Raw genomic sequence first — 26,723 nt, 5'->3', positions numbered from 1 at the left:
TGGAAGGGAGACGAGAAATGGGGTGATCATTCAGGGAGCCTCCATTTAACCTCATTCCTTTTAAGAGCCTACCAGTTTGCTCAGGGAGGGAATAAAATAGGCTTTGGTGCCCTTGTGGCTCTATCTCTACCACAAGATCCGCCTCTGATCACATAGACCAGAGGTCGCCGTCAGCTGAAACGGCCGCCAAAGTGGGAAAGTTCCAAAGAACAAGACCTAGGAGTGAGGGACAAGGACACGTGGCCACGAGAGGGGGTGGGGGAGGGTGAAGGGGGCAAGGATGCAGTGGCAGGTACAGGCCAGGGTGGCCAGCAAGAGACAATGGCCAAGACAGTCCTTGGAGCCAGCAGCAGAGGCTGTTGCAGAGAAGTCAGACCCAGAGGGGCTGTGAGCGGGGGCCGGCCGGCTCGTGCAACGCTTGCACTTTCCTGCCTGCTATTTCATCCCCCTCGCCTGTCACCGACACACAGCGGTGGAATCTGAAATCTAATTTGGCCTTTGTCAGCTCCGTAAATGGTGTTCTTTAGGGGTGATTCTCTGGTAAATGGACGGAAATTCTAAATTGGAAATCCACATTGGCCATCCGGGACCTGTTCTCCCAAACTCCAGGCAGGTCACGGCATGAGCGTTAATGCCGGTGACAAATGGGAAGGCACCAAGCTGCTTAGGCAGCGACTTCAGACAGCCCTACCCACCGGCCGCTGGCCCGGGAGAGCTAATCAGCCTGGGCCCGGCCCCTGATCCCTGTGGCAGTGGAGGAAATAACTAGGCCCCAGGAGGACAAGGGTTGGAACTAATTATTAGAGCAAGGGAGGGGCTTGGGAGCCAAGCAAGGCGGCTCAGCCCACCAGATGCCAGAGCAAGGTCCCCATCCTGCAGGATGACCCTGTCCCTCCTGGGCTCCAAAGTCTTTGCATCAGACATCACTCAGCCTCTCTGGTGTCAAAGGCCTCTGCCACCTCTGATCGCAGCCACGTCTGGGGTGGAGAGTTCCCTGCCAGCGCAGTTGCATCCAGCACTGAAAAGTCCCACCTCCAAGGGCTATTCTGGGCCTCTTCTGCCCCAGGACCTTCTCAAATATTCCAAGGGTGTGCAGGCTTATTGTTTATAGGGAACGCTCAACTCAGTGAGGCAAGAAAGCTAGTGTCCCCAGCATGCCCTTCAACCAAAGGGGGTGGGAGTCCGTGGGGACCTGTCCCAGTGCTGGGGCTTTTGGGCGAGAACTTCAGGGCGCTCACAAGAGGTCTGGTTCCCACGGGCCCCTAGCCCCTTGACAAGTTATGCTCTCCTGGGCTTCTCCAGCTCCCCTACCCCTCGCTCCCTGCTCTCTGCCTGTGTCCTGGGGCCATCCCCAAATAAACGCTACCCAGGTCCTCACCTCTGCTCTCCTCTGATGTTCCTCCAGGCATATCCCTCGGGCCCCAGGCACCAAGTGTCTAGCGCCCCTCTCTTTTAGTTCAAAGCTCTGTTGTGACCATCCTGAAAATTTTAATAATTTTTTAACAAGGGACCCCATATTTTCATTTTGCCCTGCACCCCAAAATTACCATGGCTAGTCATGCCCTGAATTCACAGTACTTTCCATGAAGCCCGATGCTGGGGGATGGGGATGCTTAGCAAGTACTGAAGTAAATTCAGTCAAACAAAGCTCTGGGCTCTCTCCTCTCTCCTCACTTGCTTCTTGGCTCCTCTCCTGCTTCCCCCCTGTCCCCACCCCGGGGGACATAAAGGTGGTAAGAGCTGGGTGGGCGGCAACAAGAACAGCTCCTGTGGTTTTCCCTGGAGCAGATGAGGGTGGGATCCAGGGCCCCCAGACGACAGCGCCTCCTCTATCAATTAGGGACTCCCTGTGGTCGCCACTCCCCAAGAGGAAACCTTGCATTTTCATTTTAAATGTCATTTCACAGTGTTCACCACGTTTCAAAAAGCAAGTCTGAAATCACTCGGAACTGCCCTAACTCCACGCCATAACCACAAGCAACATTCCATGGAGAGAGGATGACGTGAGCCAAGGGGCTCCACAGACACGAGGTTAATGGATGACCGTGTGAACTAGAAGCGGGCTGGGATTTTAGACAAGACATATCTGCAAAGGTTGAGAAGTTTGGCCAGAAGAAGGGTCAGGGTGAGGAAATGCTTTTCTTAATTGGAAACAAGACAGCCCCGGGGAAATGTGGTTCACGTGTCACCCGCGCCCACTCTGTTCTCTTTTTCGCTGTAAAGGGAAAGATGCAGGGACTGTGAGCACAGACAAAGGAAACCAAAGGCCTTCCCAGGGATTTGCAGAAAGCAATCACAGATAAGGTTCTTTCACCAGGGCAGTTAAAGCTGCAGAAGCAAAGGCGCAGGGTTTAACACCTCATCTAGCTGACCAGAGGTCTTGGGGGGGGGGGGGGGAACAGACAAGCCATGGAGAAGCCAAAATTAAATTGCCCTAAAAATGAGAGGAGTTAAGAGTCAAAGTAAAATTAAGCTTAATTATCAGCAGTAAAGGGCTAATGAGGATGCCTGATTTACCTAAATGTTTGGCAATGCTACATCTTGCTCTAAATTAACTATCACTTTTTATGTGTGGTTGTTAGAGATTGGTTTTTATGCTTTGTTACTTAATAAATTCTATTGTGTATGCAAACATATTACACACACACAGTGGGTTTGGTATTTTTTCTTTGTTTTGTTTTGTTTTGCTTTGCTTTGCTTTGCTTTGTTTTGTTTTAGCAGTCTATGGATTTGGGAAGACATTAGATGTCCACAATTATCCACAACCACGGAGAGACTTTGTTCAAGGTGACTCCGGCCCAGACCTCACAGTCCCCCTAGTGGCAGCTATCCAAATTGCAGTGCAGTAGGGAACACAAGAACAGCTTCAAATGGGGGATGTGAGCAGGCAGGGTCTGCGGATCTGGCATGGCCTGAGTCCTTTGGGGAGACTAGGTCAGGCTGACTGCTTCGTGGTTGGGAGTGGGCAGAAAGGTGGGAAGAGGGTTGGTTCTTGGAGGCCCAGGAGGCCCCAGCACCTGGAAGACATAAAAGGCAAAGAAGCCCCCCATAACCAAGAGCAACCCCAATCCCTGGACCCGGGCTCCAGAGCAGGAGACGCTGCCCAGGAGCATGCGAAAGAGGTCGCAGCGAGAGCCCAGGTCCAGCAGTTCCAGGACTGCTGCGGAACCAAGGGGAGGAGGAGAGACACAAGGAAGACTCCCCAGGAAAGACAGGAATGTGTTCCAAGCTGGGCCCCGGGGTGGAGAAAGGTGGAGGAGACCAAGTTCCTGCTGACCTCAGTCACTCAAAACACGTGCTCAGGTTTGGCGTCTACAGAAATGGGGGCAACAGCCATTGGTCCAAGGGGCGCACGACAAACCTGAGCAAGCTACCCCTCTGCTTAGAGCACCGGCCTTCAGCAGCAGAGCCAGACCCAGGCACAGCAGGACCCGGCAAAGGACAAAGATTCGGGGCTACCTGGAAATGTCTTCCTGGGTGGGTGCTACTAACCAGCTTGAACCTTATTCTCACAATGCTCAAATTTTAATTTTAATGAAGATGGCCTCTCCTGACTTGATCGCTGAACTCGGTCCACAGCAGGAAAGCATCCTTTCTGGCAACTTTGGATGCATCACAAGCAGCAAGGAAACCTAGTGGGAGGTGAGATTCTAAGTACCAGTCATATTGAGGAACTTGGCGCAGGGGGGATAATAAATCCAGGAGCCTGGTCTCATGAGAGATTCCTGCACTTAATCTTGCAGGGAGGTGATCCTGGCTACAGGAGGCCCCACCCACTAGATCAAAGTTTCAGCATGTGTTTGGGTTCAATTAAGTGAACAAGGGAAAGGGCAGCCTCTTCCTGGCCTACCCATCTGCACCTCAGAATCCCTGGATCCTGAGGGGTCATGGTCTTGGTCACCTCTGGGGTGCCAGGCCACTCAAGTCCACACTTGGGTTGCTAAGCAGTGCCGCCGACTTCCCAGACCTCCGCAGGGGCCCACCATTGGGCTCCACACCTGTGCTATCTTGGGTCACATCTCCCTGACCCACCTGCCCAGGTGTCCCCTGCCGCCCCACTCAGTCTGTTCCCTCCTAATGCGCCCTTGATCCCAGTCCTGAGACCTGTACCCAGAGCAGGTTTCCTCTCCTTAGAACTCCCAGGGTGCAGTGGAGAGCCCTGTAGTCTCGTAGAGGGTGAGGGATCTGGGCCAGAAGCCCCCTGAGGATACTGTTCTGCCAGACCTGCCTCGGGTGGGAGGGCCGCTCTGCTGGCAGCACCAGCTCTGGGCCCGGCCAGGCAGAGGGGGCACCTCTGGATTCAGGTAGTGCAGTCTACAGCCAGCATGGACAACCCTGTACTAGCCTCTTCTGCCCTGCCTGGCACCCTTGCTCCGGCTCCAAAGCCCCAGGGCAGACTCTGTAGAGAATCTTCTCCCTCATCCCAAGGACCCAAATCCAAAAACTTCCAGACCCAAAACACAGGCACTATAATCACACACAAGATTAAACTCCGACTCTCTCACTTCATAACTGTATTATCTTGGACAGGTTATTTCATCCACCTGAGTATTGGTTTCCACATCTGTGCACTTGGCACGGAGGAAGGAGCCAGAGAGTGGCTCAAAGGAGAGAGAGAAAGAAGATGAACAAATAAGGGGAGTGAGATTCAAAGACACCCAGAGTGGAACCTTTTGAGGACAAAGGGCCGAGACAGGTAGGGATGTAAGCCCCCGAGACAGAGGCAGAGGTGGGCTTGCTGGAGAGGAACAGCAAGGAGGTTTCGGGAGAAGATGGCAGACGGGGGGTGAGTCAGTTCTCACGGCCGCTGAATAATTCACAGGGCAGCCGGGATGGCATATGCTTCCTCTGAGCCCTCAGCGGCAGGAATACCAGCCTGCCCCCTTTCCCCCACTCCCCACCGTGGTCGCCCAGGAAACCAGCTCCCTCCTCCTGAAGGAGAGTTGGGCGATGGAGGGCAGAGGGGCCACAAATGGGGTGTCCTGGGCCAGGGTGGGTGCACATCACCCAGCCACTGCCAGTCTGGAAGGCAATGTCCTCAGGGAGGAGGAGGCAGGGATGCCGGGGCCCACCTTCTCAGAAGCCCCTGGAAAGGCTGCAAGTGAAATAACCCAGGTGTGGAAGCAGAGGCTGCCCCCAGCCACCAGCCAGATAGGAGATGGATGTGGTCAGTGTGTCCATGCCACAGGTCAGCTTGGCCCCAGCTCTCTCTCTGGACGTGGGTCTGGCACTCTCAGGTACCCCATTCTCCACCATCTCCTGTGCCAGCTCTGTCTCTGTGCAGAGCCCAGGCATCTCCAAGGCAGGGAATGGACTTGCAAGAATCGCTCACCTCTTGGACACATCCCAGCAGTATCTCTGGGCTTCTATGGACCAACATGGGCAGCTCCTGGCCCTGGAAAGCCAGCACCTCCTGTGTCACTCTCTCCTGCCACCTCCCCAATGGCACCTGCCCTCAGGGCCCTGCCTGCCACCTGAGGCCCAGCTTCTCTCCTAAGTCCTCAAACTCCCACCCAGAGCTCAAGCTCCTCACCTCATCCCTGCCTGTGTTCCTGTAGAGCCATGAGGTGCCCTTGCATTCTAAGAAGACTCCCCGGTGTTGAAGGTGTCCACAGCTGCCTCGCATGGCAGGCACGTCAATCTAACAAAAAGCAGCTTGTAGGGCCTGGCCAGTGCAGATAGCCTGATGTGTCCCAACAGAGTTTTACTGACAAGCGAGCTGAGTCCAGCTAATGCCTCTGAAACCACAACCAGTTATTGGCTGTGGAACTTTGTGTAAGTGGCTTAATAGCTCTGAACCTCATCTCCCTCATCTATAAAATGGGAACAGCTTGGGCCCCTAGGATTAAGTGAAATGAGAGGGTTATGGCAGGTGGTTAGTGAGTCAGAGTTGTTTAATATTGTTATTATTACATCATGTTGTAGGTAACATTTTTATTAAATGCATCTGGTATTTTTTCCGGCTCACCTCAGAGGAGCTCAGGCCTGAAGCTCAGGTGCACAGAGAACCATTTGTCACAAAGTCTAAAGCACTGAAAACTTCACTCAATTAGCAAATTTCTCATTCTTGTCTGAGCAGGCCGTAGTTTTTGATTGGATTTGCCAAACAAGATAATTTTATTGAGCAAACCAAATTACATAAGGTTGCATTTGCACTCAAATTGAGATGGCTTTAGATCTGAAAAGGGTGCTACAAAAATAAGTATTGCATATGCTTCAAATTTTCCCAAAATTTCTATTTTTCCCCATAAAGAAAAATAAAAGGTTTTGGTTATTTTTTTTAACCTAAGCTTTCCAAGTTTCCAAAAATGTTGCGCTTCTCAGCCACATAAGGTGAGGAAACTCTGCCAGAAGCACGGGACTGCATTTCTAGGACACCCTCAATCTTGACAGCCCCATCTCTGAGTCACCCCACCTACAGCCCTCCAGGTGGGGTTGAACCAGAAACCCTGTGGCCCCCTCCCCTGGGGGGCTGAGCTAAAAGCTCAGTCTCCCTCCCCAGTGCAGGGCCCCAAAGCAAGAAGCCAGACTTTGCCTGGCCTTGGTCCCAGATGGGCTAGTGTTTCCTCCCTGTCTTCAGTTCCAAGCTTTTTCCTCTCTCTTCTCCCTTCCCTGACGCAGCCCTGGTGGGTTGAATTGTGCTCCCCAGAAAGATATGCTGCCATCCTAACCCTCATCCCTGGGGCTGTGACCTTATCTGGAAATAGGGTTTTTGTAGTTCTAAGTTGAGGTTGCACCGCAGGAGGGTGGGCTGGTAATCCCACCTGGGGGAGGAGGCCAGGGGAGGATGGAGGTGGAGATGGGTGGGAGGGAGGCAGCGACAGGCCAAGGAACACCGAGGATGGTGGGCAGGGACCAGATGCAGGGGTGAGGCGAGGATCAGTCCTTCCCTGGAGCCCTCAGAGGGAGCGTGGCCACCTGCATTGTTTTTTGTTTGCTTGTTTGTTTGTTTTTAAAGATTTATTTATTTATGCAAACAAGAACTGGGGTATAGGCCAGAGGTATGGGGGTGAGAGGATTCACCAGGGACAGAGTGGGGAGCAGAACAGGAAGACTGACTGAAATACACTGCTGAGGGGAGCAGCAGGTGAGACAGGAGAGGTCTGCTGCCCCATGTGGGTAGCTTCCTGGTCGGGGATCGAACTGGTGCTACAGTGGCTGTGGATAGACTCATAGGTTGCATCTTAACCCCTTGTGCCACCAGCAAGGCCCATACCCACACTTTGGTTTCAGATTCCTGGCCTCCTGACAGCGAAAGAGCAACTGGTTGGTTTTTAGGTCACCCAGTTTGTGGCCAATTGTCAGGTAACCCTAGGACACTGATTATCCCACCAGCTCCAGCCCCTACGGGAAGCAGATAAGCATGCGGCCCCCTTCTTTCCCTGTGCCCCAAGGTCACATCCTCAGGGAGAATGACAACCAGGGCCTTCCAGTCTGCTAAGAGGAGCAGGAGTGAGCAGCAGACTTGAATCAAAGAACTGAGTTCAAGTTCAACTTCCGCTCCTGTGCTGTGACCTAGAGAAAGTCTCATAGCACTTGCCTGCCTTTAAAACTATCTTGTTTGGGGGCCTCCCTGGTGGCGCAAGGGGTTAAGAACCAAACTATGAAGCAATCCACAGCCTCTGCAGGATGAGTTCAATCCCTGGCTGGCCAGGGAGAAATCCACATGGCAAGGCAGATCTCTCCTGTCTTGCCCGCTGTTCCCCTCAGCAGTGTGCTTCAGTCTGCCTGTTCTGTTCCCCGCTCTGTCTCTGGTGAATCCTCTCACTGCCCCCCACCACTTCCCCACACCTCTGGCCTGTACCCCAGCTCTTATATGCATAAATAAATCTTTTAAATAAATAAATAAAAATAAAACTATCTTGTTTTCTTATTCATTATCTGTCTTTCTCCACCCCCCACCAGAATATAAGCCCAGAAGGGCAGGGATTTTTGTCTCTTTGTTCACTGCTATAGCCCAGGGCCTTTTCCTAGGACAATGGTTTGTTTGTATTATCGGGGAGCCCAGACATGTATTTTGTAAAATGAATAAATGACTTCCATGTCCTGGGCCCTAAGGCAACAAAGACACATCAGACATTGTCTCTGGCTCCCAGACAGTGGAAGAAGCTGATGGAGAAGCAGATCATTATGGAAGCCTGTAGTGTACACTCTGGCAGAGAGGTGCAGTGTTCAGAGGAGGAAGCAAACATCCTGTTGGGATGGGGGTCAAGACAGCTTCACAGAGACTAGCAAAGGGGTTTTGAAGGATGAATAGGAGTTCCCTGGGACTACACTAAGCCATATCAAAAAATGTTTGGCCTTGCCCTTGTAGGTGATGGGAACTCACCAAGACACAAAAATCATTTTTGTCCCTCAGAGCAATTTCTCTGGCTGCTGGGCTCAGAGGATGCATTGAAGGCAGCACGGGGAAGCAAGAGGAGCTGTGAAGTATCTGTAATAACAAGTCAGGTAACAGATGATGAGGCCATAACCAGGGTGGGTAGTCTGGGCTGAAGAGGAAGGGGTGATTCACTGAATGTATGGCCTGTTAGACCTCAGAGGAGAGCATGGGAAAGTACTTCCTGTGTCAGAGAGGAGTTGATGTCCGGAAGGCTGGGGAGATGAAGCTGGCTTCCAGGCAGAGATGTCTGGGGACAGGCCCACAGCTGTGTCAGGACATCACATCTTTCCTCACCTTCCCAGCCTCCAGGACCCAAACCCCTTCCAGCTGGGCAAGTTGGGGGAATAATGTCCATGCTGGCCCTGGAAGGAGAGACGTGGTTTGCCCTGGTGACCTCAGCCCAGGAAACTGAATCAAGGACACCATTGGCAAGCAGACAGCCTTGCGTGGAAGGGCAGGGACAAAGGGCTGAAGCAGCAGAGAAAGTGAGGAAGTCTGACTATGAAGGATCAGCCGATGAGGGCAAGGGAGTAATGTGTCCACGTTTTTTGGACTGAAGGGGAAGAGACAATAGATGGGAAGGCCACCACCATGGGACCCCTGGGGAAAGTAGATGAGAAAAGATGCAGGCAAAGGTGGGGATATTTATCTTGGGCAGAAGAAGTCAGAATATATGATCCCCAAAAGATCAACTGTGATTGCTGAGAAAGGGCATAGCATTTAGGAGTGTTCTGGACTAACGGCCTCTGTTTCTAATGAAGCTGGAGTGGGTGTGTGCTGAGAGTGAGGGGAGCAGTGGGGTGTAAGAGCTCCAGGAAGCTCAGAGGGGTTGGTATAGTCAGCAAGAAGGGGAAGCTGGGAGGAGGCAAAAAGATTGCCGGTGGAGGCCCCGAATCCCACACCCACACCACCCGGTGCCAGGACCCCGGGTGCAGCCAGAGCCGTAGTGCCAGATTAACGTGGGCTGGGGCCTGGGTCCCACTGTCACACTTGGACTTGCCAGACCACGTTCCTGATTTTTGAGTGGGAAAATATGCTGCCTGCTGTATCAGTTAGGGTCTCAGCAGGAAACAGATGGCACACTCCAGCTTGGTAATTTAAGGAGAGTCAATGAAGGGTCTATTTACAAAGGTGTGGGCAGGGTGGAGGGCAGCCACGGGGCTAGTGCAGTCCCCTGAGGCTTGTGCGGTGGAGGCTCATATTGGCACCACCCTAGAGCTGCAGGGGCCAGGGAGGGGTGGCAGTGGTCGCCTTCAAGTGGACCACTTACAGAGTGGGACCTTTGTCAGTCAGCAGCATGAAGCCAGGGAAACACCCACTCTCCTCCCTCCCTGCAATCTCCTGCTGGGGGTCCCCATTGGCTCAACCCAGCAGAAGGCCAGAGGGTAAAGAGGCCCAGTTTTGGGTCCCTATGGGTCAGCAGGGTGGAGAGGGCAGAGTGGGTCTGGAGGGGCAAACAGAAGACAAGGGACCCGGGTTTTTAGAAATGCTATCCTTCCTGTCAAGAGGGAGCAGACCAGTTCTTATGGCCCCAGGAGGCTCAGCCCATGAGGCTGTGTTTTTCTGTGTTGGGAAGGGAGGGTGTAGTGAGAAGTGTCCCGCTTCTCATGGTCCCACAACTCACCCCCTTCCTCCTGCAGCACCTGACTGCTCTCTGGCAGCAGAGTGGAGGCATTCCTGTTCAGAGAGAGCTAGTGATCAGATTCTGTGATGAGGAGGAAGAGGGTCGGAGACAGTAAAAATTCTGTGGCGGTTAGGATCTCTGGGGCTTGGTGGACAGCCAGATGGACAGGCAGAGAGGTCAGGGACACCCGCCACTGACCCAAGTCCTGTTTCTTGTCCCATCAAGTACAATTGAGTCAAAGGTGCTAATAGATCCCTGAGAAAGATAGATGGAGTAATCAGAGTAAATGAAATTAACATGCACAGGGTAATCAACACTCATTAAGCCAATTTAGTCAAGTGATGACCTCAGTCAGCTTTTATTTAATCATATACTTAAATGTCAAATCAATATGCAAATCTCACCCAGGCCTTTTCCAATTATAACCCATTAAAAACTTTCAAGTAAATCAATGCAGCCAAGCAGGGAGGGGAGGCAGGGAGAAGCAGGCTGGATCCCAGACAATGGGCCTTTTGTCCACAGCCCTCCCTCCACCCCAACTCGCAGTCCCCTCACTGGCCCACCAGCCCTTTCCCTGCACCTCCGCCATCTCCCCTCCTGTGTCCCATGCCAGGCCCTTGAAATGGCTACAAGGCAAAGCAGGTCACTGAAGCTGCCCTTCCCTGAAGTCACAGAGCCACATTCACGCCTCCATGCACTCAGCACTTTGATTTTTGCAAAGACAATTTGTGCCCATTATCTTGATGGAGCCCCGCAAACGCTGATTAGGTAGATATTAACATCTACAATTTACTAACAACCAGTGGAAGCTCAGAAACCCGGGTGCCTTCTCCCAAGGCATGAGCTCACCCAGAGAAAAGGGGGGCTGTGACAGCATCACATGACAGAGCGGGGGGCAGTCTGTCACCCACACATAAGCAAAGTGGGGAGGGGGAAGCCTCTCTGCCCTCCCAAGATTGAGTCACCAAGGTCCTCACACCCCAGCCCCACTGGCCCGGTGAAGCTGCGCTGTGATTGATCCATGTCTAAAAGATGTGTCAAATTTGGTTAACTCATCCCAAGCCTGTGAAAAAAGAAGTCAAATCATGACAGTCTTAGCTTATTATCATCCCATCTACCTCTGACACCGGCAGCTCTGCTAACACCAGTGAGACAAGAAACAGACAAAGAGACCAAGATCCCACACCAAGGGAAGGAAAGAGAGGCCACTCTCCCAATTCTGGCACCACCCTGGCACTGTGTCAGGTGCTCCTCCTGCAGTGGTCTTGTGTGGAAGGTGTTTCCACTCCTCTCCGACAGGTGCAGGGGGCAAGACCAGAGAAGGTGGTGAATCGCCCCGAGGCTGCACAGTAAGTAAATGGCGGACTTGGCATGAAAACCAGGCCTTTCTGAGTCAGCGATATCAACACACACAGGTCCTCCCGTCCAGGGAGCCTGGTTCCCATGGGCCCTTTCCCGGGGAGATGTGCCTCTAGCTGGCACGGCTAGGCTGCTGTAGGAGGGGCCCAGGGGAGCAGGCTGGACACCCCTGCCTGGTCAGAAGGCCCCACCTTGGACTATAGAGCAGAAGCCACAGCTGCTTCTCAGGATCAGCTAAGACCGGGCAGGTAAGACACCAGGAGAGTCTTGATGGCATCACAGCAGAGCCAGAGAGGGGCTGCCTCCCTGGGAAGATGTGCCATAAATGACTCACATGTAGGGGGGGGGTGTTGGGCAGGGACCCCCAAAAGTAATTGGGAGTATCAGTGACCAGTGGTGTGAAGGAGCCAACACAGCTGTTCCAGATGTGTCAGGCTTCTTGTCTGCAGCTCTGAACTGTTCCCAAGGGGATGGAGGAGGAAGGCTCTGGCTGAGCAGGGGGAGAGGGAAGAACTCAGAGCCCAGCTCGCAGTCCAAGAACCAGCCCAGGCTGCATTGAGAGTGGTGCCAGCCCTGCATGCCCTCCAAGATGGGGTCAGAAACGGGGTGAGGGGGTCTCTCCCAGGGTTAGCTGTGCAAGTCCTGTGTCTCGAGAGCCCCTCAGCTATAGCACCACCAGATGGTTGGCCCTCTGACAGATGAGCCAGCTGGGCTGTGCCTGGGAGGAGACATCACCCTCCATGCCCCGCCCAGCAGCCAGGGCCGGCTTAGGGGACTCCACTCCACTTCAGAATCAGGCAGAGGAAGTGGAAAGGGAACAGGAAGAATGGGAGGGAGGAGCCAGGTGATCATTATTGAATGTCTGCAGGTACCAAGACCTGTGCTGCCGCCTGGAAATATACCAGCTCATTTCATCCTTGAAACAACTCTAATGGGCGGGAGCTATTAATCCCGTTGCATAAATAAAGAAACCAAGCTCAGCTCGGTTTAAGTTTTGATAAGAGTGACTGTCAGTGACTGGACAGACTTAAACCAGGGAAGTGAGGGGCACAAAGAGGCTTGGCCATCCCAGGCTCTGTGGCCAGAGAGGAAAAAAAGCAGGACTTAGTCTGACAGCGCCCGTCCTCCAGGGAAAGGCAGGTTTTAGAGCAATTTCCTGACAGAGATGCAAGCCCCTGCCTGGTCTTCCAAGGGGAGCTGGCTCCAGAGTGGGGTGGGGGAGAGGATAACAATGGAACAGTGAGTGGAACCTGGAGCAAAGCGGCAAAAAGGACACGAAGGTGCAATGTTGTCTACAGGGCTGCTCCCGGGAAGCCCGAATTTTCAGGGCTTTGCGCAGACAGCAGGGGCCAGGGCAGAGAGCCCGCACACCCACGGGGACTACCAAAGCCCAAATTGCCAAGGCCGCCAAACATGCCAAGGGGACTGAAACATAACAGGAAGGAATTTAAGATGCCTCCCAAGCCCCAGAAGAATTTCCACTCTAAAGAGCAAAAAAGCCCAAGAAGTCCTGGAGAACAGAAGAGCAGTGAGAAATTCCAAACAAGTGAAAAATGTCTTCCTTTTACACAGGGAAGAAAAGAAAATGCATCTTTCTAACCTGACCTCCATCCTGACGAGCATCTAGGACACCCAGTGTGTGCCCATGGAAGGCAGGTCGTGGACGTGACACCAGCAGGGTCCAGCACAGGTGCCCCAAGTGAGGCCTTCTAGAGTCACCTCTTTTCTTGATCTGAGATACTCCAGGGCTTTGAAGAAGCCTCCCTGACTCCCTGCAAGATGAGCAGAAGGTGCTAGATAGTACAGCTGCTCAGGGCATCCTAAGGGCCAGCAGGGAAGGGGGAGTGGAATTTGCCCTGGAGTTCTGGGGGCTGGGGTTGGCAGGGAAGAAAGCAGGTGCAAAGGCATCGTGGTGGGAAACTCAAAGTGCTCACGCCACCTACCTGACCAGTAACAAGACAGCACCCCAACTACATGGGTCCCCAGCACATGCAGAACTCCAGCCCACCCCATGACGTTCATTTTCCTCATTCCTCAATGGAGCATTTACTGAGCACTTGCCACCTGGCAGGCATGGCTCTGGCACGGGCGCACAGCATGCACAGGGCATTTAGCGAACAGAGCCTACAAGAGAAGGCAGCACTGAGCAGGAAGCTCCAGCTCCACTCTCTCCCGGGGACTCTCACCCCATCACACGGATCAAATGCTCAGTGTCACGATGACTCTTGAATCGGTAGCTCCTGCCCAAACCTCTCCCCTGAACACCAGATGCACACTTTCAACTGCATCCCTGATACCTGCATTTGCATTTCTAACAAGTCATTTAAACTCAACGTCTCTAAGCAAAATGATTCCACACCTTCCCCTCCACAAAACCTGTTCCTGCCTCTCCTCCAGATTTCCCAATTACTCAGGCAAAAACCTGGAAATCATGCTACAGTCCCCTCATTGTGCACATGGACAGGCACAGACATACAATACACAACCACGTCCCTCTGGTCTTAATGTCTCACACACACATACACACACAAATCCCAAATAACCGCTTCTTACTATCTGCACAGACACCACCCAGCCTGAGGCCAGTATCTCCCCAGGACCATTGGTCTCTTCCCCACCGGTCTTCTTGCTCCCCACCACTCACCACCCTACAGACTTGCTGCTGCCTGAGTGATCTATTTTCAAAGACAAACCAGGCCCTTTGTCTCCCCTGCTCAGCCAGCAAATCATGCCCAGGGGCCTCCATCCTAAGGAAGCAATGCCCTGTCCCACCGTAACATCGCCCTGTTCCCCTCACAATGCCAGCCGTCCCGCAAGACTTTTCTTTAACTCCCCCCTCCACCCGCTCTCCAGCCACACTGCAAATCCCTGCCATCCACCCCTGAACCCGCCTTCCCCATGGTGACCCACAAGCACGCCCTAGACTCAGGCCACCTTCTGTGATGTGCTGTCCGAGACCCTGCTGGCCATGTTTCCCTGGGGGTCCCCTCTCAAGGGCTCTGAACACCAACCAGCCCCCGGTTCTCCCATCTCCTGTGACTATCTTCCATCTCCTCTCTCCAGCTCTTCATCTGGCTGCTCCATCATTGGTGGGAATTCCAGTTTTCCAGGCTTGGCCCCCTTTTCTGCATATTATGAACCCCTCTCATCTACTTCACTAAGTCACCACTAACTCACTATCACTAATTCTCTGAGGGGTCCCTAGACTGGGTCTTTGGCCTGGACTCCAGACTTGTAATTATAACTTAGCTCTGGCCACAGCACTGCAAACCAACACAGCAAAGCTGGTCATTGCCTTATTGCTCTATCCGTGCATGAATGGACCCAATTACCATCCAATGTTCAAAGCCAGAAATGTGGACAGGTCTCCTTCAACACCTGTGTCTAGCCTGTAACTTAGCTCTGGTCTAAACTGGCTCCTGATCATGCTTGTGTCTGTCTCCTGATGGCTGGATGCCACCAAGGTCACCTCCTCCAACCCACCCTCTAAGGTGTCAACATCGAAGAGGTCTATCCAACATGCAGAACCGGCCACATCACCTTTGATGCGAACCCCTCATTGATGGGTGTGTGTTGAGTAGCTATTGCTGCATAAAAAATGACCCCTAAACTCAGTGGCTTACAATGACTATCATTCATTGTAACTCATGCACCTGTGGGGTGGCTAGGGTCAGATGATTTTGCCAGGGGTCACTCATGGGCTGCAGGTAAGTGGGGCTGTCAACCGTAGGCTCACTGGGGCACACCCTCTCTCAGCCACAGCAGAACTGTGCAAGGACTTTAAGACCTAGGCTCAGAATTGACACATCTCAGCATCACTCTATTGTCCCAAGCAAGACACAGGTCTGAAGGAGTTTCCAGAGGTGGGAAATAGATTTTTCCCTTGATGAAAGCACTTGCAGAGTCACCTGCCAACAGACAATGAATGCCATTAACCACCAAAACTTCTCATTGCCCACACTGCCCGGTAAGCCTCAACTGCCTAGCAAGGAGACCTCCAAGAGCTGACCCAGCCTCCTCTCCAACCCCACCTCCTACTGCTCTGAAGATTCATTCACTCCCCAGCTTCCACAGCTCCACAATGTGCCTTATTATTTCCCCAGGTTTCCTGTGTACATGCTAGTTTTTTGTTCCCGAGGCTTCTCTCTCTTTGCAGGCCTGTGCCACCTGCATTCCTTGGTTTGTGGCCTCTTCTCCTGCTTTCAAAGAGCAAGAGCATGATGTCAATCTCCACTCACATCCACATTGTCTCTTCTGAGTCAGAGCTCCCTCTGCCTCCATCTTAAGGACAATGGTACATTCAGTGTTCTCCCAGATAACCTAGAATCTTCTCTCCATCTCAAGATCCTTAACTTAATCACATCTGTATGGTGCACTTTGCCATATAAGGTGATATTCACAGGTTCCAGGGAAGGATCTGGGCTCTTTGGGGGCCATTATTCAGTCCACCAGAGGCAGTTTTCACATTTCTTCTTCTGGCCTCTCCTCCCCTGGCACATCATGGGTGTTCAATATACTCAATGAAGGAAAGAATGAATGAGTGGGAGAGTGAATGCAGCAGCCACTGGAAGTGCCAGGGTCCTTGTCAGGCTAGCTGCAAAGTCAACAGTGAAAACTTAAGTTCCCAAAACGATCCCCTACACTCACCATAACAGAGAATATTCTCTGTAATAAATAAGAGATCAAACCAAGCCCTCTGTGCAATGCAGGAACCAGACTTCTTGAGCTAAAAAGGAAAGCGATTCCACCACAGAAGTACAAAGACAGCTGTGACTCACCCTACAGAAGCATTAAACCCTGTTCCTTGTCATAACTGCATGGACCGGGCTGGATGCTGGTCCCATGGGAATTACCTCCACTCCTGTGTATTAAACACAACTGTGGACACTCCTCTGCACTGGCCAAGTAAAGCACATTCCCTGCCCTCACAGGACTGCCAGTCAAAGTTCCTTTTGAACATCTTTGATATGACCGATCTTCAGCCCAGCATACTTTGCAAATACAGTGGAGCTCCTACAAGTCTTAATCTTGCACTTTCAGAGCCTCCTGGCTAGGCGCTTCTAATCATCACACAAGGAGCACCAGTGACATGGCAAGTCCTGCATCAGCCCTTCATCCTTTGTGGAGCTGTCCCACGTGCCTTCAACCCACTACAGGATTTCTGGAATCTTCTACCTCACGCTGAAAAATCAGGAGTGCGCCTGGGACGGGAAAAGGGGAACAGTCAACCAAAAAGACATTAAGGATTCAATTCAGAGACATCTTTGTTCAAGTGGAGGAGAAAGACAAGCTGGTTGAGGATAAATGGGAGAGGTACACATAAAACCAACAAGAATAGTGACGACTAATTGTTTAACTCCTACCACGTGGATCATCTCACTTAGCCCCCTAGCATCCCTGTAAGGTGTTAGTAACCCAACTTTACTCATGAGGAAACTAAGGCACAGAACTTGCTAAAAACACACAGGTGCAAGTAGAGCCAGGATTTGAATTCATGACATCTAGACTATTCCTTCTAGAAATCTGACTGTGAAGAAAAAGGCATGTGTTCATCGCACACGGAGCACCAACGACATGGCAAGTCCTGCATCAGCCCTTCATTCATTGTGGGGCTGTCCCATGTGCCTTCAACCCACCACAGGACTTCTGGAGATGTTATTTCAGAGGTAGAAGAATATAAACCACTTTGTGCATAAATTAACAGACTGGCACTATACCAATGGGTTGGGGCTCACTTGCGGGAGGGGACCAGATCCAGGACATGGGGGGAAGGGTTGGGAGGCCCAGGTGATAAAGAGGAGGTAGTGGACAGTGACCCAGAGGCCAGTAAGGTGTCAGAGAGCTGGGGAGAAGTGCAGGTCTTCCAGGAGTCCCCATCTACTTACCAGTGACCCTTGTCCACACTTGCTGTCTAGACTCTCAACAACACACAAAGTGTGAGTTTAGGTGAAACAACAGAGATCTGGAGAGGTGACAAGGACACAACTGCCCAAGGTCAGAAAATGGGTGGCAGGATTGGAACTCAGACTGCCTTGTTCTACAAACATGACCCTGACCCATGTTGGGTCTATGGGGTAGGCGGGCGAGCGGACTAACATCCAAGCTCAAAAAATCCAGAGGGACTTTGAAGTTGGGGCTTGAGCTGGCACATCAACAGGAGAGCTTGTGGGGTCCCTGGAGCCTGCTCCTCCCCAGGCACAGTAGAACTGATTGCAGATGGCTGGAACCTGCCCCCATCATGCTCCCTAGCCGTGCTCACAATTTCAATTCAAGACCTGCAGGTGGATGGGGCCTCCAGAGACCTCCTCCCTGCTCCAGGCAGGCCAGGGACACACACCTTGAAAGACAGCAGCACTCGAAGAGTATCTGAAACCAAAAGATTGAGCAAGAGAGGACGTGAAGAGAGTAGGAAGGGAGCCCAGAAACATGAGCATGATGACGCAAACTGTTCGGGTAAGGTCGCCTCCTGCACACACACAGCTGAGATGCTGATCAGGACTTCCTGGAGGCACTGCTTCCTGCCTGCGAGTCCAGCTGTGAGTCCCACTGTTTCCCCCCACACCCCATGTCAACAGTCCTGCCCCGTCCCCACCTGTGGAGCTCAGAAAATGACAGCAGGATACAGAGAGGAGTCCAGCTTTGACACAGCCCCCAGGAGAGGGGCCTGGCCCAGGGCCCAGGAAGGCAAGGCAGAGGGCGTCCCTGGGCCTTTATGCATTCTCTTCTTTCGACAAACATTTATTGGACACCCACGACGTGTCAGCACCAGAAGTGAAATGATGAGCAACAGGCAGGCCCGTTGTGGGCCCGGGAGATAAACTTGAGCGAGGATCACAGTAGAGGTAAGAGGAGACCCTAATCAGCACAGTGCATGTGCAGCCTCATGAGCACATCTAACAGAGGCTAACTCGCAGGGTGCAGGCTTCCCCAAGGAGGATGCCTGTGGCCTGAGATCGGAAGCACAAGGGGGGTTGCCCAAGTGAAAATAGATGGCGCTCCCAGGCAGAGGGGATGGTGGTGGCCCACTATGGCAGGCCAGTGGTTCTGGGAATGACAAAATAAAGCAAAGCATCTGTGAGCTGTTACCCAATGTCAGAAGTGGGTGAGCGGAGTGCATGGGATGTGGGTCATCCAGAGGAAGTGCAGTGAATATCAGTAGCCAGCACTGATGCAAATCTAATAACATATAGGACTATAATATAAATAACAGGACCAATAAGAGCTAACACATAGAATTTACACTATACCAGACACTGATCTAAGTCTTTTTCATGTTAAGCCATTTCACTCCCACAGCAAGTCTAGGAGGTGAATTCATTTTACATATAACGCCCAGAGATGTCAAGTAACTTTCCCAAGGTCACACAGCTAGTAATTGGTTCCTATATCTAAACCCAGGCAGCCGAGCTCCAGTACCTCCCTGTTTATCAGGACCTACCTGCTCTAAGGCGCGCACTGCTCAGTGCTGTATGGGCAAGTCCCATTGGCTTCTCCGCACAACACTAAGGTGTGGGTACTGTTGGTGCCATTTCTGTTTTGTAGAGGGGCCTCAGGGAGAGGGTGGTACTTGTTCAAAGTCACACAACTAGCACATAGAGCAGCTGATCCCAGAACCCAGGACTCCAGAGTGGCTGGGTGGGTAGAGGAGTGTGGGAAATCTCGGGAGGTAGTGCAGTCAGCTTAGGCAGTGGGACCTCCTGGGGATCATTCAGCGGCAACAGACAGACTCATTCATTACTTCGAAGAAAAGGGGATTTGTTGACATTGCACATGTGTGTGGGTATGATATAATAAAAAGTAAATATTTGGTCTTTGTCTCAGTTCCTGGTACACAGTTCCTAAAACCACTGTGCTCTCCAGAGTATTGAGTATCTTTTGTATGCTAATGAATTGGTAGCTGGGGTCCCTGGAGCTTCAGGAAGAGGCTGCTTCCTTGAAAGACCAAGACATGCCTAGGGGGCTGGAACTTTTAATGCCACCCCCATACCCAGGCCTCCCGTGAAGGGAGGGGCTAGAGATTGAATTAAAGATCAGAAGTTGATGATTCAGTCAATTCATGCCTGTGTAAAAGAACCTCCACAAAAACCCTCAATGATTGCGTCTGGAGAGCACACCTAGGTGGTGAGAGGAGGCATACACAGGGAGGGCATGGAGGCTCCCCCCGACCCAGACCTCTCTTCCATTTGGCTCTTCCTGAGCCATAACCTTTATAATAAATTGGCAGATATAAATCAAGTGTCTTCCTGATTCTGTTAGCTGTTCTAGAAAGTTCTCAAACTTGAGAAAGGGGTCATGGCGTTGGTCAGAAGTACTGGAGGCCCAGGACCTACAGCTGGCATCTGGGTGGGGAGAAGCCTGTAGGACTGGGCACCTCACCTCACGGTGCATGACACTACTCTAGGTATCGAGTGTCAGAAGTGAATGGTGTGCCTGGACACCCCGCTGGTGATGGAGCATGAAAGAAGTGGGTGTGGTGTTGGAAAGCACCACGCATTTGGTGTCAGGATTTTATGAGTAAAAACTGTTCAATGAGCCGTGGCCAAACTGTGGAAAGTTTCCTCTGGGTAAATCTCTTGCTCCTGATGAATTGTATCTGGGGCAGCGCACGCGGCCCTTTGACCACATGCAAGGAAGGGGGCAGTGCTTCCTCAGGGGTGGGGAGGGAAAGGAGGGGTCTGCTCTGGAGGGAGCAATGTGGGGCAAGGTGAGGGCTACACCTGTAAGGGTTACAGGTGAGGATGGGCTGCAGGACGGCACAGCGTGCAGGCAGGCTGGAGAACACTGCTAGTGACAGCCAGAGAAGGAGATGCCCACGCAGGGCACCCGTCAGTGGGTGAACTCTGAAGGATGACCAACATTGACATCCCAACGGGAAGGTCAGCCGTGGAGGGGTCAGGGTATAGGGCCAACAGGCTGAGATGCCAGAGTGGCAGAACCAGGTACGGGGCAATGCATCTGCAGCCTGAGAATATTTCTGAATGTCAGTTTTGTGGAATTTTGCTGGGGCAAAATGCAAGCGAGGTCGACAGCCGCCACATCAGCATGACAGAGTGGCAGAATGGCTTCATGCTGGAGTGACGTTTGCGGGGACGGTGCTGTGACAGCCGTCGTGGATGGGAATCTCAGTGAGGGTGCGGCTATGGTAAGCTAGTGACCTTGACCTCTATTCCCCAGGACCCAGGTGACATGGCACCAGATGGAGGGGTCTTGCAGGGCTCCTAGCAGGCGCTGCTCTCCCATCAGAACAGAGACTTAGAGAAGGGAACAGAGATGTATTTGTTTGCTTGGGCTGCAAAGCATTGCAAGGTAGGGTGGCTAAAACAATAGAAATTTGTTTTCTCACAGTTCCGGAGCCTGAAAGTCCAAGATAAAGGTTGGTAGGGCTGTTTGCCCCTGAGACCTCTCTCCTTGATTTGTAGCTGGCCATCTTCTCCCGTATCTTCATAAGGTCTTCCCTCTGTTCTGTGTCCTAGTCCCGCTCTATATAAAGACCCCACTCATCGTGGTTTCAAGCCCATCCACATGACCTCATTTTACCTTTACCACTTCTTTAAAGACCCCATCTCCAAACACAGTCACACTCTGAGATACTGGTCTTGGGATGACAATGTATGAATTGAGGGGGTGGGGGCAAACACAATCTGTCCCTACCGGGAAATGGGATTAAGGAGCTAACCAAAGTCAGGACTGAGCAGAGAGGGGCAGCCATGGTGTATCAGGGCTCAATCAGGGAAGACTTCTTGGAGAAGGCAGGAGGATAGACAGAATTTGGTGTGGACTATTGGAGACTCCAACCAGTTCAAGGCTGCACAGGTCCATGGAAGACAGGGAACCCTTAGATGCAGTGACGGAAAATTCAGCAAGAAGCAATTGCCCAGAAAGTTCTGTCCCAGGAGCTACTTCCAGAGGAAACTCTGGGGTTCTGATTCAAAACTCCTCAGAGTAGAGCTAGGTTCAATAACAAGTAGCTCTACCCCACCCCATGCCCATTTTTGAGACTTCAAAATTTTAAGAAGATGGGATTTGGGATCTCTCCTGTCTAAACTCCAATCAGGGCTCTGTCATGGTCTGCACCTGAGCCTCAGTTTCCTCATCTATACAATAGAAATGGAATGACCCCGGTACAAACCTCCCACAGGGGGAGGTATCAACCTCAACAGGGGGATTGTTGAGATGACTCCTTGGAGGCACCCAGCACTGGGAAGAGGGCTCCGTTTAACTGGCAGCCAGGTGATACATCTGCAGGTCTTTGATTTTATAACCCCCTCTGCAGAATCAAGCCCCTCATAAGAGTTCTCACCCTACCATGTGCCTTTGGATGGGGGAAACTACCAGCACCTCCATGACCCCTCCTTCAGATCTTGGCTTGTGTTTCTCTTCCCTGGACCATGCTAATTATAATTACCACCTAACACACCCTAACTTGAACCCTGGTTTTGCACTCTTCATGGAACTTGTGGCATCTAACATAGTCTCTATTTGACTTAATGATGTTTGTGTCCCATTTTCCCTGCCTGACTGCAAGAATATTTGTGTTGTGTTCCCCAGCACCTAGAAAATGCCTAAACCACAGGAGATGCTTAATAAATATTGGTTGCCTTAGTGGGTTGAGATGAGGGGGTGCAATTGTCTTAGGGTAGGAGCTCCAGGACACAGCCAGCTGTGGGAGGCCACAGGACTTGTGGTCCATGTTGTCTGGGGGGATGGAGTGGCTCTGTTGTCCTGTATTTTCCTACAGGTTAAGGATGAGGATCAGGAAACTGTAACCCCAACTCTGTCCAGGTCTCCTTGAGTCAGGCCAGCCAACTTTATAGGGAGAAGTGTCCTCTCAAGTGTAAAGCCTCCAACTGGAGCAGCTGTATCTGAAAAGCAAATCACCCTCCCTGTGGTTTGCCCATCTCTGGCTCAGGGAACTGAAACACCTCATTTCATGGTCTCTGGTTACCACAGGGCAGCCTAGGATGGGCCTCCACCAAGGACCCTCCTCCCCATCTCTGACCCGGGTGCTGAGCTAGAGTTCTACCCTCTGCTCCCTCATTTAGTAATCACAGGACCTGCTTGTCCATGGTGCTGAACATCTTTTCTCTGCCCCTTCAATATGCATGTGACAAGACAAGTCTTCTCCAATCTCAAATCTCCCCTCCTCTTTACATACTGCAGTCTGTGCTTGCTACCCATGGAGGGGTTCCGAATAGAAATAATCCCTGGTATGTGCAGAGTAGTGCAGGTACATGCATGTGTATTTGTACATGCATGTGCACACGCACATACACATTTGGTTTTATGTGTACACGCAGGTACACATATACCATCAAAGCACATGTGCTACCCTGGCCCTCAGTGTGATATCAAAGGGCACAATTCTGCAGATGGGGGTTGGCCCTCACATCTGAAGTATGCCTGAACTAGCTCCAGGCCCGCAGCCCCCGGAGAAGTTCATGAATCTGAAAGCCCCTAGGAGAGTTGGCTGGACAGTCTCCGTGCTCCCAGACAGCCCTTCCAGGAATGACCCAGAGCCCTGTTTACAGGTCTGGTTGCTGTACTGGTGGTGCTGATGGGTGGAGTCAGTACCCAGATGAACCTAAAGAAAGCAAAGCCTGAGCACAAATCCCACAGGACATGACAGCCAGAGATCCTGATGCCTTCAGGTCCCATCTAGAGAAAGAGTAGGCTGGGGTTAGGGGTGGGGCTGGGCTAGGACTAGGACAGAGCTGGAAAGGATCTGAGGTTGGCCTTGGAGATGGAGCTGGCTAAGATGACATTGACTGGGACAGGAGCTGATATTGAAGTTGACATTGGGATTGGAGCCAATGAATGACTAGAGCCTTGCGCCTGTCCTGGAAAGCAGATATAAATGTCTGGGGGTTGTCAGCTCCAGCAGAGCTAGAAAGTCAAGAGACAATGACTTGCCTGCAAGTGTCCCAGTTCTACATTAAGCAGAGGTTGATGAATGATTTGGTTTTATTTTGTCTAATGAGGTGAAATAAGAGTAAGACAATGACAACCTGAACCTGGGGTCTGCCCTAAAACATCAACAGTAAAATTACCAACACTCTAACTAGCCCCTTTGCCTACCCTGGCAGACATGCTCCCTCCTGAAGCAGGGGGAGGGATAGGCTGCCCCTGAAGTGACTACCAAGGAGAGTCTGTACCTGAGGAGTCAGCTGATGTCCCCAGACCCTCCCTGTATCTGTCTGCAGTGTGTGCTCCTTCTCTACTTCCTCATCCTTCACATGCCCAGGATTCAGCCTTTTGCCAGCAAGGGTCCTGAGAATGGGCTCCACAGTCCTGGAGAGAGGAGAGGACAAAATTGAAGTCAGAGCTGAACTGAACCCCACTTCCACCAAGCTGTGAAAATCCCTTTAGAAAATAAATAAGAACAAACAAGCCAGTGGTGTGACCCCTGTCTAGTCATTGGTCTTGTGGAACCTCAGTTTTCTCATCTGTAAAACAGGAACAAAGCACTTTACCTCAAAGACCCTCCATGCTCCTGAGGTGGAAGAACCACAGTCACTTCAGGTTTTGGAGTCCTGCTCCCCTAGCTGGTCATATGGGATGGGAATGAGGCTTGAATCTCAGGACCAGACACCCAGAGCTAGAGCAGGTATCAGGGTGGAAGGGAGGCAGGACCAAGTTCAGCAGACGCTGTCCCATGGTCTCTCCTAGGGTAACAACTTGTGTCCACACCATATAAGCCACATTTACTGAGCACCTGCTAAGGGGTGTGTATAGGGAACTCAGAGAGAACAAGGCAAAAGTCTACCCTGTAAGAGAATCACATAAAGAGGGGCAAAAGAGACTCAAATGACCTTCTCACAAGAAAGACCAAGATATTATTTGAGGTTTGCCAGATGAAATACAGGGTGCTCAGTTTGAATTTTGGGAAAACAACAAATGGCTTTTTAGTATCATACAATAATTTGGATATATTTAGTACCATGTAATGCTTGGAATATTTATATTAAATTGTTATTCATTGCTTATCTGAAATTTACAACAAACTGGGCATCATTATTTTTAAATCTGATGACCCTAGTCACAGGTGAGGTAGCTGAGGTGTGATTCAAATGTGCACCTGGGTCAAGCAGCCTCAAGTTCAAGTTCCAATTCTCCCTCTTATTGACTGTGTGACCAAGGAGTAGTCACTTAACTTCTCTGGGCCCATATTTCCTCATCAATGTAATAAACTGTATTTTTTTACCTGGGTGGTATTTACATAATGGTTTCTTATAAGTTTTTGTTATATTGTACATTTAGATTTTATGTAATTTAGGTACATATATTATATTGTTCAATAGCAATAACAAAATATTAAGATTAAAGTACGTAGTAAGTCCAAGGAACAGAGTCTGGTACCTTCTAAGTGCTATACTTTTTTTATATAGAAACACAAATACTACTAGAAGTCCCAAAGGTGGTGACAGCAAAGAGTAGACAAAGTGTCTTTCCAGCTGAGAGAATCCTTGAAGACTTCCTGGAGGAGGTGACATCAGAACTGGACTCTAAAAGAGGAGCTAGTTTTCCCAAGGGAAAGGCAGAAGGAAGCCCCTGCAAACAAAGCGCATTTCCAGGGCAGAGCCCAAGGCCCAGGCTCCATTATTTCAACTAGAGCCCATTGGCGTTGGCTGGCACTTAATTTTCTGAGCATTTGGAAATAATGTTCATAGATGGAACATTAACTTTCCTCAGTTTGCTGCAGTCGCCACCACTCCCTGCTGCCTTATGTCCATCAGATTCACTAGGTACCTTCTAGCTTGTCTCTAGGCTTTGAATCTATTGCCCTACTAGCATGAAAAAAGAAAAGGATGTACAAAGCTCCTCAAGGATCTAGCATGGTCACATGGAGGTCTGGGAAAGAATATTCCACAACCTAAAGTTGGAAAGGTCCTTTATATGGTGTCTGTTGGGTCTTACATGTCCAGCAGACACCATATAAAGGAAGCAGGGAGATGGACAGGTAACTAGAGGTCACAGATCCTATATGCCAGGAGGACCAGGGATGGGCCCTATAGAAGGCACACCCTGGGACTTGACTTAGCCCCAAAGACGCCCCCCACCACAGCCTGCAAGAGATGCCAGATTGGGCCACCCCAGTAGGGGGTAGCAGCTACATTTCAAGGTCAAGACCAGCCTGGGCAGGACCCCCTCCCCTGCTTCCATTTCAGCTGATGTAAAACTAAATGGCGCCAGGCCTGTGTGCATTCACATCAGCACAACAAGATGCTTAGTCAATAAAATAGTTGAGCCAAGTGAACTCAGCATGCAACTCCAGGAGGAGTTTTTTTTCCAGGGGAAATGTTATCATTTTCCATCCCTGTTTAATGAATCATGGGAATTATAGCAACATTACAAATGGCTTTCTGCGCAGGCTATTACTTTGTTTCTGCAGGGTTCTAATAGCAGGCCCGCTTCACTGGGGGCTCAGCCTGCCCCCGGCTAAGGAGCATAATGGTATTATTACAAGCAGTCCCCTTACAAGGCTCCAACCCCGGAGGAGTGGTCGCCTGGGACCTTAGGAATTGGTCTGAAGTGGGAAGCCCCAAGTGATTGATTTGGGGTTGCCCAGGGAATCTGCACAGGCATCCCAGGCACATTCTGCTGAGACCAGGCATAGTGAGCCAGATTTCCCAGAACCCGGGTCAGGAAGAGGAGGGTTTCAACAGAGGAGTGTAAGTGAGGGGGCTTGGGAGCTTGCTTTCTTAGCTGAATGTGGAATTGGGCAGGGCGGTGAATGGGACACTCAGTGACTAGAGAACGTGGGGTACTCAGAGATGGGTTACAAGAATACAGGCCACAGTCCTCACTGAGAATGCCCAGCCCTGGGTTGGCTCTTGCCACAGCAGATACCAGAAGAAGCAGGCCTAGTCCCTGTCTATGAAACTTCTAGCAGGGCACAGAGAAAAGCTGACTGTATGGGAGTCCCTTCCTCAGGCCCCTGCTTGGAAGCGGAGAATCCAGACAGCCTAGGGACTACGACAGGGACAGACTGCACCTGAGGACATCCAGACTCCCCAAGCAAACACTTCGTGCCTCCATGTAAGGATGATGCATAGTGCCTTATTTCTCTTAAGCCCACTGCCTGCTCTCTGTGATGTCCAGACAAAGCCTACCTGTCATAAAGGGCTATTTGACTGTCATAATGAAACCCATTGGGGTGACCTCCTGACTCACAAACACACTCTGGTCGCAGGTGGGTACAAGGTCGACACCTGACCCAAACTGTAGGGGGACAGAATCTGTCCCCCTATAAAGCAAGATGCAAGAGATATACTTTGCTTCTTTTGATTACTGCTGCACCCTCAGTGCCTGGGATTCTGCTCCTGCACAGGAGGGGCTTGATAAATATTTAGTGAATGA

The 26,723-nt window shown here is 51.3% G+C and overlaps 1 long non-coding RNA gene across 1 annotated transcript; it reads right to left on the bottom strand.

The window, feature by feature from the left end:
• Positions 1-21,619: 21,619 nt before the first annotated feature.
• Positions 21,620-26,433, bottom strand: LOC119235656 (uncharacterized). Its single transcript, XR_005122883.2, has 3 exons — positions 26,359-26,433; positions 23,519-23,654; positions 21,620-22,228 (listed from the first exon to the last, which is right to left on the bottom strand). It is a non-coding gene; the product is annotated as an uncharacterized LOC119235656 (long non-coding RNA).
• Between the last annotated feature and the right edge of the window lie 290 nt (positions 26,434-26,723).

Source organism: Talpa occidentalis, unplaced genomic scaffold (genome assembly GCF_014898055.3).
Source record: "Talpa occidentalis isolate TD23 unplaced genomic scaffold, MPIMG_talOcc4v2.1 talOcc4.9, whole genome shotgun sequence".
In the NCBI taxonomy this organism is placed as follows: domain Eukaryota; kingdom Metazoa; phylum Chordata; class Mammalia; order Eulipotyphla; family Talpidae; genus Talpa; species Talpa occidentalis.
Note: the sequence above shows the minus strand (reverse complement) of the source record. Positions and strands in the feature narration are given on the sequence as shown.